We start from the raw sequence: 18,990 nt of genomic DNA on the forward strand, positions 1-18,990 counted from the left end.
GCAAAATAAATGCAGCAGTCTCAATTTTAAAAAAAAGGTTGTCTTTTTACAAGTCTTCACACTTACAGATCATTGTTTCTGTGTAACATGTCAGGGTCAAATTAGTATGAAGGAGGGAAATGCATCACCCACACCCAGGAAAAAGTAAGGAGTTTATTGTTTCCCTTGAATTTATTCTACAACATACTCACAGCTAACAGCTCTGCATTTATCACATATACAGGATTCTTAAGATTCCTTAAAAGCTTGCTGTTCAAATACTTAAGGTTGATTTCACTTTTTTTTTTTGAATGTTGCACTTATCTTTCTTGCACACCAAAAAATGATGATCCTTAACCTGGCAGTATGTTGTCTGACATTTTTAACACTAGAAGCGCCAGAATTCCACTTATACTAGAAAGGCCATATGAGGTCATTTTGACTGCATGATTCCAAATTATATTATCTGTTATGATAAATATCCAATATAGAGAATGATATGTTACATTTTTAGACCGTACTCTATGTTATATTATTAACAAAGACTCAACACCAAGACAGGATAAGATCCAGTATTATCTCATCTTAATCCACCATGAGCATTGAACCTCGTAGTATTTAGCTAGTTACAGTGGCAAGGACAAACTTCCTTTGAACAGGCAGAAACCTCAAGCAGAACCAGACTCATGTGAGACAGCCATCTGCCCCAACCGAGTTGTGGTTGGAAAGAGGGATAGAGGAGAATAAGAGAGAGAGAGTGTGATGATAGCGATGAGATGAATAGTAGTAGTAGTAGTAGTAGTAGTAGTAGTAGTAGCTGTTGCCGCTGGAGTCCAGCACGTTCGTATCAGCTGGAGTCTGGAACATCCACAGCAGCAGGACGTCTACGGCAGCTCAGAGGAACCTCTGAGACAAGGGAGCTCAGGGACTCCAGAAAGATCTATAGTTAGTAACTTTCAATGGGACAGGAAGAGTTAAAGTAAGCAATGGGAGGTTGGGGGGCTGGGGGGAAGGGGGTGAGATAGGATCCCAGTGTGTCAGTGCGCCAGTTCCCCTGGCAGTCTAGGCCTATAGCAGCATAACTAAGAGCTGGTCAAAGCCTGAGCCAGCTCTAACTATAAGCTTTGTCAAAAAGGAAAGTTTTAAGCCTACTCTTAAAAGTAGAGAGGGTGTCTGCCTCCCAGAGCCTGACTGGTAGATGATTCCAAAGGAGAGGAGCCTGATAACTGAAGGTTCTACCTCCCATACTACTTTTGGAGATTTTAGGTCCGACCAGCAGGCCTGCATGTTGGGAGCGTAGTGTTCATATAATTGTTGCCTTTTGTGCAATTTTTAAAAATTAACTAAATACATAAACACACAACTGTAGGAAAAAGCCAGGATCCTGCAGCACTGTACTCTCAAAATGACTCCCATGGCAGTTCTAGTGTTGAACTGTTGTTGTCTCATTTCAGCAAAGAGGAGAAATCAAGGTTATCCGTGGTGAGGTTTTTTCGTCTCCATTTGTGGTGATGTGCTTTAATTTCCCTCTTTTCAATATTGTGGTAGCTTTCTGTTAGTTTGTTTTTTTAGTGGGATTTTCACTCTGGTTTCCCCCACCTCCCCACAATAGTTTCACCCAACTAAGGCTGGGCCGGGAGAGAAAAAGTGACTACAGCTGTGTTCCCATGAGCACAAAACTCTTGAAAACTTCCCAAAATATTCTGGGTGGGCTGCGAACAACCACGTTTTTACCTGACCTTATAGGGAGATTTTCCTGCCAGCAACCCGGTAAAACTTCCACAAGAGGTCAGAGTGAGCCGATGTGGAAAGGCAGCAGGAAAATTTCCCAATAGTGAGTGGGTTTGGATGATGTTTGTATCATGTGGCTGGAAAACCCATAACATAAATTTACTGGATTGATAAAAGCATCAAAGATTAAAACAATCAATCAATCAATCTTTATTTATATAGCAGCTAATCACAACAAATCTTATCCCAAGACACTTTACAAACAGAGCAGGTCTAGACCGAACTCTGTCATATTATTTACAAAGACCCAATCCCAAGACAGGATAAGATCCAGTCCCATTTTACAGACGGGACTCAGTCTGATCTCATCTTAACCCACCATGAGCAGAGCACTTTGCAGCATTTAGCATGTTAAAGTAGCAAGGACAAACTTCCTTTGAACAGGCAGAAACCTCAAGCAGAACCAGACTCATGTTAGACACACATCTGCCCCAACCGAGTAGGGGTCAGAAAGAGGGCTGGAGGGAGATGAAGAGAGTGAGAGAGATGATAGTGGTGAGACGGATAGCAGTTGTTGTAGTTGTAGCTGCTGGAGTCTGGCACATCCACAGCAGCAGGCCTTCTACCGTAATGACTTGGAGGAACCTACAAGACAAGGGACTCCAGAAAGGTCTTCGACTGAAGACACAGAATAATCATTTTCATTACGAGCAGCAAATATGTCTGCATGTCAGTGTTGTAGTCGAGTCCCCAAATCCGAGTTCGAGTCGAGTCCTCAGCCCTCTGTGTTCGAGTCCGAGTCCGAGTCCAAGTCACCAGAGAAAAATAGAGTCCGAGTCCAAGTCGAGTCCTCACCGATAATGTTATATATTACAAGGAGGGCAGCCGTTTGAATCCAAACTATTGACTGTTAGACTGGCTGTGTGGGACCTTTTGGATGTGTAGGAAACACATTTATTTAATTAACATTAGTGTTGGAGCTATTTCCATCATTTTATGCCATAAATATAAATTATTCTAATATATTCATACTCATTTACTTTATGTCATTTATATGTTGTTGTTTGTATTAAGGGCAATGTCATGTGCATTATCATTATTTTATTTTAGTAAGCATTTTGATAGTTTGATTGTTTTCATCTGGATGGGCAGATAAGATAAGAGGGGCGGACACAGGGAGAGGTGAATGTTGTTGGGGGTTTTTTTTTTACCAGAAGACGTTAGAGCACGAGGACGCTACAGACTGTTTAATGAGAATCTATCTTGTTTATTAAGACTTCAGATAATCTGACATTTTTACTGGACATTTGGAATGTGTCTGATCCTGTACGATCCGCTCTCCCCCAGCGCTGTGGCCGGTTTGATTTTCAGTTTCGATTTTAGTAAATTGACGAGGTCTGACTGCCACTGCAGTGAGATTCTAATGAAATCCGGCCGGTGTGTCTGGAGATTAATTTATGAATGAAGTCACAGCGTTGTGTGACGTGCGTAAATGCGCTTCAGTTGATGAGGCGACGCGCTCAGAGATTCTGCAGCATTGGGATCACTGCCGGTGTCCAATAAATGAAGTTAAGGTGTTAACTTAGATTCGGGAGCAGGACCACACCTAAACCACACCCTCAATCACCTGACAAGCCTTCTTAAACGTAGCCAGCCTACTCCAACTGCTTGTCCGTGATTCTTCAACCCACCCTCCCTCACCTTACTCTACTGCACTTAACCTATTTCAGTGTCCTCTCCTACTCAACTCGTGCTCGCTCCTTCTATGCACTGTCTACTTCCAGGTACAACCTGGGTCAAGATCAGCTCCGGCAGGATAACGCTGAGACGGAACCCCCATCCTGAGTCTCCTTCTGCTGGGCACACCACGCACAACTAATTCATTAAATGTTCAACTTATATCCTTGTGTGGCGTGGTCCTTGCTAGTGAAACTAACAATAAATCAAACAACTTAATAACTTTGGTTTAGTTATTTTAGTCGCTTATATCACCGTTATACTAACACAGTAAAGTGATGAACGGTCTCAAGAAACTTTAGCATCTCTCTCACTTTTCGGTTCATCCTGTACAGATGTCTGTTAAAGTTTGAGCTGGTCTCTTTCCTTGATGGGTCTCCCAACATGTCGCTCTGCTCTCGCTGCATTTACTGTGAAATCTTTGAAAGAAAAATGCACGGCTGGTAGCGTCTTTTAATCTTGGCAGACGTCACGTGCACACGCATGCAGGCGAACACTAATGTCAGCCCTCGCTCTGAACGGAATACATTTTATGAAAAATACAAAATCTGACATGAACATTAAAACAGTCGGTATCAATATATAAGCCCGAGTCCTCCTCTCTATCATCCGGGTCCTTTTGCAGTCAATGCTTGAGTCCGACCCCAAGTCCGAGTCATCAGCGCTCGAGTCCAAGTCAAGTCACGAGTCCTGCAAAACGTGACTCGACTCGGACTCGAGTACTACAGCACTGCTGCATGTATTCACAGACGTTTGCACGTAGCTTTGATCTGAATGTAAAAACTGTCATCATAGTGCCAGAGTCCGTTGCTTTCTCCGTTATCGTGTGGTAAACATTACACCAGGGCTTTCACAACATGCTTTCTGATGTCATGTCCTGCATTCCAAATCCACCCCTACACACCACTCACCGCAGATTTGTCCAGGTGATTAACGATTGGCCAAAGAACCCCCTCTGTTGTCAAGACTCACCACAAAGTGGAGAGTATGTGTACCAAATGTGGGTCACTTTTGACCTCTGGGTGCCTGTAGGTCAGAGCCAAAGTCTGGTTTTGTGAAGTGTTCCTGAGAGCATTGGTGTCAGAGGTTTTCTGTTCTTAGGCTGAAACTCAAGATTTATGTGCAGGAAATCTAGCGGGAGTATTTAGGGATCAAATACACCAAGTTGCCCACTGAAGATAGTCCAAGATAGGGGTCCTCATATATTGTGTTTGTTTCTTGTTCTGTTAAGGAGTCCCCTCTTAATAAGGTTATGAAGCCAATAAGGTTGGTGAGACAGACACATTTAACGGTATAATTGAATTCCAGAAGGTAAGAGGATGCACACACAGACCTCTTCGAGCCGAAGCTGAGTCATCTTGATTTCTCCTGTTATTAATGACCATGTCACACACACACAGACTTACTGTTTGACCTCATGGTCTTTGAAAAGTAATAACCATGTGGCCCTTTGAGCTAATCTGCTCACAATTCCTGTTCACAAAAGACGCAAACTGCTTTTTTCCACATGCTCTGGTGGTCTCCATATGCATGGGCTGTAACTATTAGATGATTATGTCTACAGAAAACATGTTTATAATGATCAGAAAATTAAAATCTTGATTTGTCTTCAATCAGAAAATTAACACAATGGACGTAACTGTTAATACAGAAGATATGTTGGTGAAAAGAAGCATTGATACTGGTCACACTGGAGACTTTAATAGATGTCCTCTGATGTTTTGTACTCTGCAATACATCTCTAGATTAATATGTAAAAACCCATGCTGGATGTGTCCTAAAGCCTTCACTGTGCAGAGATTAATGTCAATCAATCAATCAAGTTTTATTTACAACACCTTTCATATAAGTCAAAAGCAATTCAAAGGGTTTTACAGCGATTGAAAACAAGAAAGAAGCAGATTTAAAATAATGGCAAAACATGCTACATATTAAAAATCCAAAATAGATTTTAAAGAAGAGACTAATGCACACCAACAACAATACAATATGTGTAATTTAAAAGAAGTTAAAACATCAAAATAACAATAAGAATATAAATAGTTAAAATAAATAAATAAAATGGGGTAAGGATAAAAGTTGAAGATAAAAAAAGGCACTAAAATATCAATAAAACTGAGTGGACAAAATAAATGAATAAATCTATAAAAAAAAACATTAAAATCAATAAAAACATTAAAACAATACAATTATTAAACCCTACATAAAAGCCAGACTGAATAGATACCTTTTTTAGTTTATGTTTAATAGTCTCAATATCTCCAGCTCAGGCCGGTAAATCATCTTGGGGCGTAGTGGCTAAAGCAGCATCACCGAAAGTTTTTCTTCTGCTTGATGGAAAAGCTATAAGAGAGTCTTAAACGTCTTAAAACTGATCGCTGACCTTGAAGTAGGTTATTTGTAAGCACATACTTACCGGTATATATTTTATTTTACCTGAATAAATACCAGCACTAAGTTTTAAATACACCAACATTTTTTGACAGAAATATTTTCTGGGTTTGTAGCCTTTATTGGATTGGAAAAGGTTAAGCGGGAGAGAGGAAATATGGAGGATGACATGCACCATATCAGTCCTAAATTTAAAGATTTCTGAACCCTCTCAGTCTCTGCCATGAGAGAGCACCAGTTTAAATCCCCCTAATCACATGATGCCCTGTGATGTACTGTGTTACAGTTCTTCCTTTTCATGTATATTAGGGCTCTGTATTTGTCACTGCATCCTGCCAAACAGGCTTCACATGCTTTGACAGTGACACCACTCCAGATCACTTTTGCATATCAATCACTAGGGGTCAGTGTGCATTAATCTATGGCCACTGAAGGAAACTCGGCTTACTTTTTTCTATTCCCTGAACATCTTTTGGCTTCACCACATGTCGCACACTCACACCATCTGTGGCAGCATATTTGAGGCAGAGTGGTGTATTAATTTGTGCAGATTGTGGAGGCTCAACTGAGATAATAGATCATCATGGGATGTCACTGCAGACATCAGATCCAAACAAGCATTTCAAAATGACACATTGACATCTCTCTGCATTATTCTCCAGTGATGATGACAACATCAGCACATCTAGATGATACAAGCTTCATCTAGTTCCTGTTGATTGGAGGTTATTTTTAATGTGGTATAATTACAGGTCATGTGATCATATATGGAGCCCAAAAACAAACAGAATGTCGTAAAATGTTGTAGTATATATTTAACTGGATACATACTGAGATTATACTTCGTTAAATATGTTGTATTTTTATTGTTTAGTAAGGGTTGTAGTTCTCCAGTTCAGGACACCTAGTCAAGTCTGACTCAAGTCCTAATTTTCCGGACTTGTGACTTGACTTGCAATCAAGCACTAATGACTCAGACTTGAACTTAGACTCAAGCATTGATTGCTTTCGGGCATGACTCTACAAGAATTATCAATTTGAACATGAGCTCATCACGTAGTTCAAAGTATTACTGGAGGAAAATAAACATGGTTTTAGATCCCAGTTTAATACATTTAAACAATACATTTCAGATGTAAATATGTTCATGTAACTAAAGAGGACATTAATATTGAACACGTCACTTCTGTGAATCCTTTTAACTATCATTTTAAGTTGCTGTCATTTCAACAGTTTTCCATAAGAAGACCAAAACAGAAAACAGATGGAGGCCGCCTGACCCTAAGTAAGATGATCAAGTGCAGTTTTTTGTCTATGAATGGCACTGAGGAAAACAGTGTTATTACATGCTTTGCATGCATAGCCAACAATACATTTTAAACTATAAAATATGTCTTTTTTATGGGATTTACAACACCTTTGGTTAATTCAATACTTTGGTCTATATGTGCATTCACAAGTGGGCCAGTTTGTTGTAAAAGGAAGGGTTGGCACTTCATTATTCAGAATGTTTATGGTTTGAATTATGCAGAGGGAGGAAACACAATCTAAATGGTCTTTGTGAATCAGTCAACTTTAACATCCTAAACGGGATCAGAAAAATGACAATTGGAGGACTCTATTTCATTAAAATGTTTTTCCAAATTTGTGCTTCTGACCTCCTTTCTATGAAAGCAAAAACAAATACGATGAAGGGAAGAAAATGATGATGTTGCTTTTGATGTTTCTGAACATAGAGCACTGCAGACAGTCTGCAGGACGTTGCTTTTGTCAATTAAAAGACCTCCCGACCCCCTACGAGCCTTCAAGTAACCTCAGATCCTTCATTAGGTCATTACTAACTATTCCACGCTCAAACAGAACAACAAAAGGCACAAGCATTTTCTGTTCAGGCCCTAAGCTGTGGAATGACCTGCTGGAGGACATCCGGGAAGCTAACAAACTGTTGTCTTTTAAAACCTCACTATTTTAGACTTGCTTTTTATTGATTTTATGGTTTATTGCTTTGATGCTTGTTTTAATACTTCTGTTGGATAATGATATGTTCTTCATTACTGCCTCTGCTTTTTAAAAATGTGCACAATCTAGATCAGGTGTTGCATAGAGACGCACCAATCAATCAGTTAATTATTATCAGGGAACGTTTTTATGTTGCCCATTTTTGTGTTTATCCTCAGACAGTGGAACAGTCTGATCTGACAGCAGAGGGATTCTGAGGCTATAGAAAGACTTTTCATTCACTCTGTTCACTCATGTATCCCTGCTTTTATTCACTATTCTTCCATCCATGCCTGTCCCTCTGACATGCATTGTTGAAGCTCGTACACATTGATGAAACACTTCCTTTACCCGACTGAACCTTTTCACAGGTCTTTGTGGGCGAGCCATGAACACATTGTGCTTGACAAAGTCCCTGAATCTCCTGTTAGGTTTGTCTCACCTGTTATGGCAGCGCAACCTTCACCTCATCTTTCTCTTTTTTTTCAACACATCCAGTTTGGTGACCTCAGTGAACACTCTGCCCCACCCTACTTCAACCTGAGCTGAAGTCTAATGAGGCAGAGTAACCGAAAACATCTGTTTGGTTGTGTAAGGAATGTGACGAACGAGCACTCTTTTCATTCCTCAAGCTGCTGTCTTTGCTCTTTGTGGTACAAAAGTGAAAGTGAAGCATCCAGCTGGTTTGTTCAAAGGGAAGCTGACCTTGAACTGGCTCTGCTTCAACTGTTCCTGCTTTTAAACTTGAATTTTAAAAGATAAAAAAAAAAACTCTCAGTGCCCTCAAAGAAGCTAGGCCTGCTCAGTGTCCTGGGGTCAGAGGTTATATCCATGTGAGCAGGGCAGTTGACAGGAGGGAATCAATCCAGCCAAACTGTAACTTAATATCATACTTCCTGTTACTGGATATGGAGGGATTTTAAGGATAGGCCCTGCAGGTGCATTGATCTCATACATGTGAGGTAGATGCTTATGTAAGGATCCTTTCACATGCTTTGCCTTCATGCAAATGTGTGTGTGGTCAGTCTGTCAGGGAAAACAGATGCCGCCTGATCCCTGCTAAGCACACTCGTGGACTGGAGGAAAATGCTTATGCTTTTTTAAACCTACACCCATTTCCTTGTTTTCATGGTATTTACTCAGCAACACATACACTTCTGTCACATTTTTGGCTCCAGATCTTACAGTCAAGCTTTAAAGTGCTCTGATATAGAGAACATTGAAGCCAAAAAGGAAATGAAATCAGTCTTGTCTGGCTAAAGGAGTTTCAGATAACTTTATCAAACAACCACGTATTTGATCATTTGATTTAATATTTTCCAGGCTCTGGGGATTCAACAAACACTCATTATAACACATCTCAGGTGCAACATTACATAAGCAACATGCTTCATGCAACCTGGCCCTCATTATGCAAATGCATGTGGCTTGGGTTTCAGGCAAAGTGACTTCCAGCGCTGACAGAGTGCATCCGGAGACTATTCCTCGACTGCAGTGGAAAACACTGATGCTTATCATAAACAGATCTGCTTTAGCCAAAAAGTTCCCTGCAGGCCATGTACACTAATCTGGGACAGATTGGGGTTCCTCTTTATGAAAGAAGAAGCCTTTGCATAAAAAGTGTATCAGTCTGAGGGGGCGGCCAAAGGTTGAGAAACTCTGAATTATGGAAAAAGAGAACCAATACTTCCAAAAATCATTCTCAGACACTCTTAAAATAGTCTTAGAAGTTTTTTCATGTGGAACATAGTTCTGCTGTGTGGTATATGTTTGGCACCATAAGCAGTTCATCATTCAGTCAACAAGCCTGACTAATGCTTGTTTTTTTGTATAAAATGTAATATATAATTTAATAATCAGAATCACAACACTTCAGGGAGAAACAAAGCATCATCGAAAACAATAAAACCAAGCAGCAACCTCCTATCTTATAAATTTAAGCCCATGTGGAAGTGTTACAAACTGCAGTTCATCTAGCGTCCACTTGAGGCTGGCTGCAGAAACACCGGAAATCACATACACACCAATTCAAAAAAGGTGATCTTTGCAGCATTAATAAACATGTTGACAGCCTGGTTCCAAAAATGTCTTTGGTCTGAAGAGATAATTTCTCTATCAGCACAGACTGTACGAGGGGGTGATTTATTTTTTAGAACGCGACGGTTCAGAGGATATTAAGATCATGAGTTTTGCCCATTAAGGGACATGACTGACTTGATTGACAGGCGGGAACACTGTAGCTGTTGGCTAGGAGGCTCAAAGCCCGCCTCTTTACCTCACACTAGCTTGACAGAAGTTAGCTTGAGTTCAACATATCCAATATGGCTCCCGCCGACAAGTGGCTTCAATACAGTGCTTCAGAAACAGATGGGTGACATCACGGATACTACGTCCATTAATTATACAGTTTATAAATAAATCAGATGCACACATAGACACACTGGCTGAATAAACAGATGTTAATAAATTCATTCAATCTTCTAAAACTGTAAAACATGTTTGAGCTGAAAGGTGAATTCATTCTCACACTGTTCCCAGGCTAACTTTGAAATTAGATTTGGCTCCCAGACACACAGAGGTGAGTGAATAAATTATAAAGAATAATGGTGATGAATGGTGTGTCATCTCTGTCAGAGGTTGGATGCACAATGTGTACGATACTTTTGAGTGGTGGTAAACATAAAGCTTTCTTAGGGACCAACACAACCACAGAGGAGACCAACTCCATATAGGCCTAAAGAGAGTAATAAGCTGCCTTTATTCTCTACCATTCCAATCTCTGTACTTATATTCTATCAATAGTGATAGAAGCAGCAAAAAATATGTCCCTTTGAGAGAAGTCAGTTCAGCCAGTGTGATAAAAAGTCAGTGTTTATGGGTGTACTGGCTCCATAGGGATACAAAGTCTCCTGTTTGTCACTCCTCTGTGTTACTTGTGCTAATACATATGCAAATTGAAAATGTGTTTATTTCTGTTATTATGTGTGCCTCATCCGTCATTTTTCTTTCGGTTTTATTTGATTGTAAAAAAAAAACAGTCCGTAAGATGTTCTTTATAATACAAATAGGAGTCACTCCAGCCTGTGGGAACTTCATTTGCTTGTGGCTGTTTCCACCATCTGATGGGAATAAGGAAATGCTGCACGCCCATCAGAGACTTGTGTTTTTTTTCATTAATTAGGCGACTCCAATCCACAATCCTGTCTGTGCCACTGTTTCTGACTCATACTCTATCCTTAAAGTCCTCTCTTGTTGCTCTGTGGTCCTATGTGTGCCACACAAAACCCTGTAGTTACACTTCTAGAGACATTAACAATGCTGGTTTCCTCTCTCTTGTGCTTTGATCACTGCTCACAGAGCATAGTATAACAGCTGAATATCATAATCACATAATGACATTAATCCAGTGTAACCATATTTGGTGAGCAGAGGACTGAAGCTGAGCTGGTGGGAGGAAATTCAAGACGTTCTGTGAAGTGACACAGAGTTTCTTAATGCTCTTTTGCCTAAGAGACAGCTTCTTATTGTGTTTCATAATTCTGTTGTCATCCCACTGAAACTCACATGAAGTAGTCATGTCATGTAACAACATTTTAGACTTTGGTGCATGCTAGATGGTATGTATGCATGGCTTTGATGAACTACAGTAGATCAATCTACAAGCACCTCTAAAACTAGCCTGTGAGGGGCATTCACTCTGGCTACTTTTGAGATTCATGGGGGAATCATCCCAGAGCAGAGTCAGGTGTGTGTGGCGGATTGGTCCTGATTGAGACAAAGTGTGAGTAGTTATACCTGTGAGTGTCAGTGCTCTGTGCTAACTCGTTGTCTCACCTTCAGAGATGGTGAGAGGTTCCCTCTGTGTGTCTGAACAATCAAAGTGTGTCTGTATAAACTGCAGAAGATCTTTTTCAGCGGGTTTGGAAGCAGTTTCTAATTTCTATAGTACAGTTGTTGGTTTCCACTGGGCCTGTTTTTCACCCAAGCATTTTCTGTTCACCCTTTGAAGCCCCTTTGTGTTTCCTGAAGGAGTTTTTCCAGGGTCTCCTTGAGAGTTTGCTTTCTGGTCAGCTGCTCAGCAGCTTGGTTTGGTTTGGCTTGCCCCAGTTTTGTTTTGGTTATTTCTTTCTCATTATTATTGTCTTTTTCCCCTTTCCCTTTTCATCATTTGCGATATTAGTGGTTATTCCTTTGGGATAACTTTCAGAACCCCCTGACATAGCCTATGAATTAAGTAAAAACTGGGATAAAGTCACTATAAGGGACTTGTTTGCATTGACTTTTATAGCAGGGGTAAACTGGCTCAAGCAATCAATTAGTCTGACCAAGAAACTGTTTTTGCTTAGATGAATACATGTCATATAAGCTTTGAATTGAGACATTTAGAGGTTCCTTGTTGGGTGTGAACAGAGGCTGGTTAGTTTCACCAATGTTTAGCATTCTGAAGCTGAACATTTTCGCCATGTTGGAAATGTTGACTCAACCTAACATTGGATCAACTTAAATAAAGGTAAAGAATGTGCTGAGATGGGCTTACAACCTCCTGGCAAACAGCTACACCATGCCCACCAGTCAGTCACCTCAACTGCAAATGTATGTATAACTCCTGGCTTTTATTTTGTCCAAAGAGATTATGAAAAAGTGGCCAACTGTACAGTTGAGTGAATAACTGAAAAAATGTGTAACATAAACTGTAAAACCATTTTCAACCCGGGTTGTTAACATGTTTATTTCTTCTGTATATTCCAACATTTTTACCAAGGCACTTGATGGGTAATTCTTGGCTTTTGCAGCCTGCCCGAACTGGACACTCAAGGAACGACAGTTTTTTGCAGCTCCACATTGGCTTCTGTTGGTGAGGTTGCAAGGTTCTGGTTTAACTCAGTTGGTGGAGCAGGTATCCCATGCAATGAGGCTTTGGCCCTTGTTGCGCTAGTCATAGATTCAACTCCTGGTCCTGTTGCCATTAGGTGCATGTCATGCCCCACTTTCTGTCCCCATCTTTCTTCATCTGCCCTATCAAATAAAGGAAAGAATGGGACAGAACTTGGGACCCTAGAAATGATAATCTCAAATCAAAACACCAGAGGTTGCTGCTAGGCTATTTCCCATGTTTGGCCTCCCTATGTTACATTCAATATCAGCTGGAGCATGAACAACAGAGGTTCAAATCCAGTGAGAAACCAGGATTTTCAACCAAATCCCAGCAGTAAACGACTCTCAGTGAGGAGCCTAAGAAATCCACAGCTAAGAATCTGCATTGGTTTCAGGAGAAATCGCTGCCAAACGGTGTTATGTCTGGAATTTGCTGATGAACTGTTTTGCTGGCTCCCAGTCACCTTCTTCCTCTCCCCCAATCTCTCCTTTCTTTTAACTTCTCTTTCCAGACCGACACATACTCTTCCTTCATCCTTAAACCTCTCACTGCTGTAACCTCATTTCCTTCCTTTCTTTCTCTCAATCTTTCCTCACAGCCTCCCCTCTCCTCTTTAAACTCTCTTCCTTCATCTGTTCCTTCTAAATGTTCCTCTTTTTTTCTCATCTCTTTAACTTGGAAATAAAAAAACACACAATATGTACTGTAAGTTGTTATGTCTGACCAAAAATTCAAATTCCAACAGCATACCAGCACAGCTTAACATTCCCTTGGGTTTGGATCTCCCCACTTCGGCCCCCTTTCTTCCCCCAAAACCCCTCTCCCACATACTCCTCTCTGCTCTCTCTGTAATTTCATTCTTTCTTTGTTTGCCCACTGTACACATTTTCTATGGCTGAATAATGAAAACACTTACATCCTTTCAACAGGAGAGTTGTAACTGCCTGCTCTAAAAACATGCATGTTGCACTTTTGAAATTCATGTTTTGAAAGTATTACTCTCCTGACAAACATGTAAATTACCGAAATTTTGAGATCAAAACATTACATGCTTTGATTCCTGTGTTTCTCTATGCTTTGAAGAGTCTCTCTGGCTTTCTTCGGCTTCTTAAAGCTACCAACAATGATCACATCAAACTAGCTCTTACGGTGCTTCCTGTCAATTTAAGGAATTCTTTCAGACTTCAATGTAACGTTACCGTTTTTAAAAATCCACCTGCAACAGACCAGCTGAACCTCAGATGTACAGATGAACTTATCGAACCAGTAACGGACGTGAACAACTGGGGATGATTCGGGATTATTAGTTTGATTTCAAAAGACATGTCAACAAGATTTGTCAATGATTAAAGCTAATCACTACTGTTTTAAGATGATAAGAAACTGCTTCACTCTCAACTGTGACTTTCTGTTCTTAGATACCATGATACTGTAACGTGAGGGTTTGATGTATGGTAGTTGGGGGTCACTCTATTAATAAAGAACAGAAGGATGGAAACAGATAACTTTTTCAAGAGCACTTTACTGTAGCCACACTGGATCAGCATAACCATAACACTTCATTATCACTCAATTGCGTCACAGAACCAGCCAATGAGAGGCTAGGATGACCGAGCTCCAGCTAAATGTAATGAGAACCACAGAAGTTTATTCAACATGTTTTGGTCCCAACTACAAGAGGCTGTAGAAAAAATTATAACATTATAAATACACAAATGATAACTTTAATAAACTTGTATGTAACTAGTTACCATATAAATAATCTAAACATATTTTAACCATATATATATATAATATTTTCCTGTTAAAGCTTACAATACTCTCACATCTGTCCCACAGTATAACTGTCTGGTCTCAAGCAAACCACTCAGTAATCTCATCCGTAGAGTGCCTTTAAAATCACACCTAGACAATCCTGGATAAAAAAAAAATAATAGACATCATCATTGCCCTGTTTTTTTTAATTATGTTTCTTGGAGGGTAGAGAGTGGGGGAGGAAATGCAGAAAAATGGAAGAGGTCGAGAGTCGAACCTGCGACCGCTGCAACGAACACGCTTAGACCAGTAGGCCACTCTGTTTTAAATAAATAGATGATTGTAAGTTTTACACCTTTTTTAATGAATGTGCTTCTCAGCCTTTCATTGCATACATAAAGAGACTGTAGAGCCACAGTAGACCCATCAGAACAACTTCAGGTGATTGTAAAGTCTCATTCTGAAGGACAACCGTTTTTTTGGTGAAAGGAGTTAAAACCTGGATCTCACTACCTGATCACTGCAAACTTCCCTTTTATGAGGACCACTGAATCATGGTTAATTCAGCGAAACACGTTGTACTCGTATCTCATTTTCTGAAGCCAGGTCACTATTCAATGTGTGTTTTATTTCTTTCATGTTCATTATTTCTTATTTCTTGTTCTTACCTCCATGCTTTACCCAGTTAACTTTCTCTTTTTTCCTCTTTGACTTACTCTTTTAATCTTTCATCTGACCAAAGCCCTTCTAGGGACAGGTGTTGCAATCAGCATCTACTACAAACAATCCAATTCAGTCTACTTTATTTGTAGAACACATTTTAACAAACAATAATATGTGTACCAGAGTACTGCATGGTAAGATTTTAAAAAGGCAAAAGTTAAAGACCAGGAAAATATATACAACATAAAAGCACTAGCCTTAAACATATATAGGAGTGTTTTAAAAAACGCATAAAAGTGAGATGAGATTTAAAGGTATGCAAGGTCAGGGACCTTTTTATGTGGGGAGGGTAACATGTTTGTGGGCCACTGTGGAAAAGGCATGTCCCCCCCTTGTTTTCAACCCGATCTCAGGGAACACAAGAAGCAGCAGATCAGCAGACCTCAAAGACCTCAAGGGAGTATAGACTTGGAGGAGGTCAGAGATTTACTGTGGTGCTTATTCCATTTAAAGATTTACAAACTATAAAATCTTGAAATGAATCCAAAGATGAGCAGGGAGCCAGTGGAGAGGCTGGGGTAATTTTGCTCTTGCTTTTGAGTGCCAGTCAGAAGGCGAGCAGCAGCATTTTGGACTGACTGTAGGTTAGGAAGAGCTGGTCAACACCAACATAATGGGCATAGCAGTAGTCCAAACAGGTTGAAGAAAAAACATGTATCACTCTCTCAGAATCATAAAAAGATTAAACAGATTTAATCTCAGGGAAAACATCTCAGATGTGCAAAATGAGATGACGACATAATGAAACCACACTGTTTATCAATGTATCCAACTTAAAATTACCTTCTATTACAACACCAAGATTAATAACTGTGGGTTTGACTTGAGTTTCTAGAGAGCCCAGGTCCATCAGAGACATCAAAGGAACCATTGGGTTCGACACAATGACTTCAGTCTCACTTTCATTTGAAGTTTCAAAAACTTAAGGACATCCAGGCTTTGATGCCTTCAAGACGGTCCAGCAAGGTTGTCAGGGAGCTTTTGACCATACTTGGATTGGATGGCTGGTTTCGGTTTGTCTATGGATACTGTATCTGTCCCAAACAAATAAACTATAAAATAATAATAATAAATATCCAGAAAACTACAATGCTTTTATGCTGACCTTTGCATGAATCATAATTTCTGTACTGTACTCACCATTTTAGTTCATGGTGTGAACATGCTAATATTTTCTAAGCACTACATTTAGCACAGCTGCATAAGAATAAATGATTTCTGGATTAGACGTGAAGGGATAACTAAACTCATTGCATTTTTATACATTCTAAGTGATGAATGACTGGCTGCACAAAATGTTATGTCAACTAATCTAATAATCACCAAGAAATTTCACTAAAACCACCAACATAAACCTCAAGATTGTTATCACCAAGTAAGTAGTATCATTTAAGGCAGGGGTTCCCAAACTTTTTAGCCCGCGACCCCCAAAATAGGTGCCAAAGACTCACAACCCCCACTGTCCCTCAAAGTGATTTAATGTGGCTTCATTTAGCTGGTCTGCAGAAAATTATTTATTTGTTGTTTTTCTGGTCTTGTTGTCTTTGCACTTTGAATACACATACCACCTGTCAGAGTAATCCTTTGAAAAGCTGTCAAAACATCCTTTGAAAAACCAACAAAAGCCAACCTTGTTGGGTGTAGAGACAGTGGATAAAACCACAAATGTCTGTACATATTGTTTCAAAAGAAATTGAAATTCTGTGATATGCAGGAGTAGTGTATTTTATTTGATTTTGATTTTGATTTTTTTGGGGGGGGGTATTACCTGTCAAAACAAATATTATCCATAACTTGAATGAGCAGGTGACATAGCTTTACCTCAGTTTGTAAGATGATTCAATGTGTCTTTTGGGCATATTGTTTCAATCCAGAAAGAAAGGTGATGTAATACTGTTCATGGGATATATGTTGTCTTTCAGAAACATATGTCCAGTGAAAAAAAATAGAGTAAAAGAGAGATATACTGTTCTTCTCTGTGATTATTTCAAAAGCATACTTAGAGCAGCTGAGCCATTGTGAAAGACAGGACAATAGGATTACATTCACAAAAGTCTGTTCTTTTTCTCACTTTTCTTGCTGTCTGGGGCTCACTCGCCCTCCCATGCACTCAGGCTGCTGCTCGCCTGCCGGGACAATGCACTTACATAACCAATCCGTCTTTATAATCCGAGCCTGTGTGGCTCCTCCCACCCCCTCTACACACCGCCGTCTGCCTCTCCTCTGTGACTCCTCCAATCTGTGTCCTGTGTCCTGATGCTGCTGCTGCTACTGGTGGTGGTTGGGGGACTTCCCTTACATTCAGATTACTGAATAAGAAGCGTCATGACCTCTTAATCTTAATCTCACCCGGTTACATGAATGCTTACTATCAAGACTGAATGACAGGCTCCATTCTCATTGCCAAGCCTCTGCTTTGACTGGCACTTGGAAAAACAATCTCAATTTTAAGACACATTTGCACTTTATGAAGACTGGCACAGTGTTATGCTTTAGGGTAATACAACCTCCCTGACTTATTTGATGTATTCGTCTCAGGGGGACATTATTATCAAAATGTCCAGTTCTTAGACCTTTTCTTATGCATAAATCATCAAATACCAACAAACATTCCTATTTGACGCCATCAAACCACCAGCCAGAGAGTGGTTTAAAAAGAGAGTTTGGTTTATTATATTACTGCACGTTTACTTTGGTTTATCAGGCTTCAGCACACAGACCAGGGAAAAATCACTTTTATGCAATGAATTTTAATAAGGAAGAGTCAGGGCCGGCCCGTGGCAAAGGCAGTATTGGCAAATGCCAGGGGCGCCAGCCGTCCATAGGGGGCGCCACTTACACCCTAAATGAATGAGGAAGAAAATTTGAAGATAATAGGAAAAATAATATTGATTTATGTTATATAATTTGGGGTTAAATTGCAGAATGATGCCAGTTTACATTTAAAAGCTAGTGATTAAATTTTGGTTTTTAAAAACAGGGTTGCAGAGCAGTTTTTGAAGGGTTTAAGTGTTCATGATTTATTGTCTTTGTTTTGTTTTTGTCATTTTCTTTACACTTTGGAAGCTTAATTAGATAGAAAATGTAGGCTAGGCTTAAATAAAAATACATTATGTTGCTATGTTAAAAGTATCTATACTGTGAAAATTTGTGTTATATAATGACTTTTTTCCTGCTAAACATCAGTGTTGTTATCATTCTATTAATGTTCTTTTGGAGGCTATTTTTTATTTTAAAATAAAGGAAAACGTGTAAAACATAAAGCTGTACGTCAGTTGTCTTGAAGTTTGTATGTGATTGTCGGTGGAGTTACAGTACAAGGGGCACCAGTTGAAATCTTGCCTAGGGCACCAAGTCTGTTAGGGCCGGCTCTCCGAAGAGTAAATGAAGAGAAAGCACTGGATATGCAAACAGCACTGGCACACTGCGCTAAACATCTTGGGATGGAGCGAAGACATACGTGCGTTTAGCCTATTTAAGAAATTATTGATGATCTTATGGGATTTAATTAGTGCAGGGCGATGTCACACTTTTATGATTCGATAAGATACCGATTACTTTTTTGGCAATTTATTCGATACCCGATACCGATACTTTCAGTGAATTTTTTTTTTTATAAAATGCAACCCTTGGAAGACAAGTCTCATGACAAAAACTGTTAATTTAAAAACTTTAATATGCAAATCCTTTGCTGGCCTTTTTTAAACAATTAAATACATTTAGAAAAACACATAAATAATAAATAATCAACATCCTCTATTTGAATTCTCTGAGTGGAAAGCATAAAACAGCCTCTTCAG

Source organism: Notolabrus celidotus, chromosome 6, assembly GCF_009762535.1.
Source record: "Notolabrus celidotus isolate fNotCel1 chromosome 6, fNotCel1.pri, whole genome shotgun sequence".
NCBI classification, from domain to species: domain Eukaryota; kingdom Metazoa; phylum Chordata; class Actinopteri; order Labriformes; family Labridae; genus Notolabrus; species Notolabrus celidotus.